Source organism: Oreochromis aureus, linkage group 3 (assembly GCF_013358895.1).
Source record: "Oreochromis aureus strain Israel breed Guangdong linkage group 3, ZZ_aureus, whole genome shotgun sequence".
Classification (NCBI taxonomy): Eukaryota; Metazoa; Chordata; class Actinopteri; order Cichliformes; family Cichlidae; genus Oreochromis; species Oreochromis aureus.
The window spans coordinates 119,726,628-119,730,690 of record NC_052944.1 but is presented as its reverse complement, the minus strand read 5'-3'; the positions used below and the strand labels follow the sequence as shown (position 1 = coordinate 119,730,690).

Genomic DNA, 4,063 nt, shown 5'->3' with positions numbered 1-4,063 from the left:
CAATAATTTAACTTGAACTGAAATATGACACCTATTCATTGATTTACAACATGGAGGTAGGTTGTTTCCTCTTAAACATTTGAACTGCTTTCCTACAAAATTAACTTGAAACCTATAAGTTCAGTCTCTGAGGTGCTCTGCGATTTCTCTCAGGGTAACGTCTGCCTGTTTGGTCAGACTCCATAGTGCTCTGTGTGGGAAGTTCAGGTGTTTGAGCATTGGTAGTTTCACGTAAATCCTGAACCTCAGGTGGTGAAGCGAGGGCAAAGTCTTCTGAATCTTGAGGTGTAGATGTGCTCTCAGGTTGCTGTGGAACCCTGTGACTTTCCGCATCTAGAATCTGATCAACATGTCTACGCCAGACTAAGTTGGCTCCAACATTTACAGTGTACGTCAGCGGTCCGGTCCGTGACAGAATCGTGCCAGACTGCCATTTCTGACTTGGGTCTCTGTAGTCCCTGGCGAGAACTTTTTGTCCAACATTGAAGAATCTGGTTTTGTTTCTTGTTGCTTCAACCATGGAAGACTGTTTATCTTGGATATCCTTGCGAATGTCTGGTTTCAGCAAATCTAGACGTGATCTCAGATTCCGTCCCATGAAGAGCATTGCAGGTGTGTGTCCAGTTGTTGCATGAGTGGCGTTCCTGTAAGCCAGTAAGAAAGTGTCTATTTTCTGTTGTAGCGGCTGGCTTTCATAGACCGCTTGAAGGACTGGATGAACCGTTCGGCTTGTCCATTTGTTGCAGGATGATGGGGAGCTGAAGTGATGTGTCGTATACCGTTACTCCGAAGGAAACACTGGAACTCCTCTCCAGTAAACTGACGACCATTGTCGCTTACGAGCTGTTGTGGCAGACCTGTGCGTGCAAACAGTGACCGAAGACTATTGATCGTGCTGGCAGCTGTTGCTTGCTTTATGGGGAAGATTTCTGGCCATTTTGAGTGAGCATCAACCACAACCAGGAACATTTGGTCCATAAATGGGCCAGCATAGTCTATATGAATGCGTTGCCATGGAGCGGATGGCCACTCCCACGCGTGTACAGGTGCTGTTTGAGGCTGACGCAGCATGTGCTGACAACCAGTGCAGGATTTAGCCATATTCTCTATTTCACAGTCAAGTCCTGGCCACCAAACATAGCTTCTAGCAAGACTTTTCATCTTAACCACACCTAAATGTCCATTGTGGAGTGAGTCCAGTACCTTCGTACGTAGTTTGGGTGGCAGGATGACACGAGTTCCCCACATGACACATCCTTGGCAAACGGATAGTTGGTCTTTGCAGGTGGAGTACGCAGAGAACTGAGTGTCACTGCAGGACGGCCAACCATTCACAGTAAAATCGTATACTTTGGACAAAATTGTGTCTCGGCTCGTTTCTCTTTTCACCTGAGCACTTGTGACAGGTAGGGGTTCCATTTGTGTAACGTGAAACACAGTAGCTGGATCAGTCATTTCTTCAGTGGGTTGCATGTGTGGAAGACGTGAAAGTCCATCTGCATTTCCATGTAGCTTTGTCCCTTTGAACTCAATGGTGTAGGTGTGTGCACCCAGGAACAAAGCCCATCGCTGCAAGCGTGCCGCAGCCATGGCTGGAATACCTTTCTGAGGGTTAAAGATGGACACCAGCGGTCTGTGGTCTGTGATCAGGGTGAAGTGTCGTCCATATAAATACTGATTAAACTTCTTCACTCCCCACACTAGACTGAGTGCTTCTCTGTCTATCTGTGCATAGTTGCGCTCGGCTGCATTTAGGGACCTTGAAGCAAAGGCAACTGGGCGTTCTGATCCATCAGGCATTTTGTGAGATAGCACGGCACCAATGCCATATGGTGAGGCATCACAGGCGAGGCGAAGTGGTAGATTGGGGTCAAAGTGTGTCAGAACCTCCTCTGATGTAATGAGCTGCTTAGCGCCATTAAATGCCTCTTCACAGTTCTTTGTCCATTTCCATTTGACATTTTGTTGCAGCAGAGAGTTCAGCGGGTGCAGGACTGTTGAAAGGTTTGGTAGAAACTTGTGGTAATAATTAACTAAGCCCAAGAATCAGCGTAGCTGACTCACATTTGTAGGTTCTGGTGCCTTCAGGACTGCTTCAACTTTGTCCTTGGTTTTGTGGAGCCCACGTCTGTCGATCTTGTGTCCACAATACTCAATGGCATCCTTAAAGAACTCACATTTGTTTTTGTTTGCTCTCAGTCCATATTTTTCTAGCCTGGCCAGGACTGCTGTTAAGTTAGCCAGATGAGTCTCCTCATCAACACCAGTGACGATTATGTCATCCAGAAAACACTGTGTTCCTGGAATGCCTTGTAGGACCTGATCCATGGCACGTTGCCATACTGCTGGGGCACTGGCGATACCAAATACCAGTCGTACTGATATAGGCCTTTGTGAGTGTTTATTACCAGATATTTCCTGGATGTCTCTTCTACTTCCATCTGGAGATAAGCCTGAGCAAGGTCAATTTTTGAAAAGTGTTTGCCACCTGCTACTGCTGTGAATATGTCTTCTATCCGTGGAAGTGGGTACTGATCTATGCGGAGAACTGGGTTCACTGAAACCTTAAAATCACCACAGATCCGCACACTGTCACTTGCTTTCTTGCTTACTGATACTATTGGTGTAGCCCAATCTGACCATTCCACCTTGGTGAGTATTCCTTGCTCTTCCAAGCGTTGGAGCTCTGCTTCGACTTTAAGGCGTAAAGCATAAGGTACAGGGCGTGCCTTGTGGAATCTTGGTTTTGCATTGTCCTCTAGTATGATCTGTGCTTTAACATTTTTCAGGGTGCCGATTCCATCTTTGAACACCTGGGCATGATTATTAAGGATCTGTTTCAGTCTTTCATCCACAGAATGTGCACTCAGGCCTCGTTCCAGTCTCATTGACTTCATTTCTTTCCAGTTGAGGTGGATGTGTTTCAACCAGTCACGCCCAAATAATGGCACACCTCCATTTTTCAGAACATAAAGTTCCAGGTTGCATTTCTTTTTCTCATATTCCACTTTTAATTTTCCCAGAGGAGTTATTCTTTCACCTGTGTACGTTTTCAGCTTCACTGAGGTGTGTTTCAGTTTCAGTTTGGGGAATTTGTCTCTGTAATCTTGATATGAAATCAGTGAGAGAGCAGACCCAGTGTCCAGTTCCATCTGTAACTTAACCCCTTGTATTTTAGGTGTGAGCCATATTGCATCATTATCTTCCTCTTGCATTGTGTACAGCTCCAGGCATGCCAAATCCTCCTGAGAATCATTTGAGTCAGTCTCATTTACTTCATGCAGCTTTCTGTCTCTTTTCCACATTTTGTTTTTCTTTTTATCATACTGCTTTGATTTGCACATTTTCTGTATATGCCCCTTTTTGTTACATTGCAGGCATTTTTTCTCTTTAAACCAGCAATTAGCAGCGTCATGTGACTTTTTGCCGCATCTGAAGCACATCTGTAATTTATTATTGCGCTGCGGATGAATTTTATTGACAGAACACGGCTCCGTGCATTTTCCCTGGAGCTCGCCTGCATCTTTTGCTGCTGTCTCCATCGATATCGCTATCTCTAATGCACGGTGCAAAGTGAGGTTATCCTCTGTGAGAAGTCGTTTCTGTGTGCTTTCATTGTTCATGCCGCAGACGAAACGGTCTCTCAGCGCATCTGACAGCCCCTCCCCTAACTGACAGTGTTCCGACAGCCGCCGGAGTTCCGCGATGTACTCCGATGTGGACTCATTCTTTAGTTGATTTCGTTTATGAAATCGGAAACGTTCGGCTATAACCAGTGGCTTCGGTTGGAAATGTTTTTGGAGCACTTCTGTGATCTCCTTGAAACTTTTGTCAGCTGGTTTGGCCAGTGTGATGAGGCTGCGCAACAAGTTGTATTGGAACACCACTGGTTTTTAAATGTGCTATATAAATAAAGTTTGTTGTTGTTGTTGTTGTTGTTGTATGTTTTCGCTCCCATCACACTCAGTAACACAGCAACTTTCCTCTCATCCTCGACTTTGTTAGCCAGACAATACTGTTCAACTCTCTCTACATATGTTGTCCAATCCTCTGTGCCGTTATC

At 45.4% G+C, this 4,063-nt stretch overlaps 1 pseudogene; it reads right to left on the bottom strand.

Annotated features, from left to right (window-relative positions):
* Window positions 1-666: 666 nt before the first annotated feature.
* On the bottom strand, window positions 667-3,215 carry LOC120435169 (annotated as a pseudogene).
* Between the last annotated feature and the right edge of the window lie 848 nt (window positions 3,216-4,063).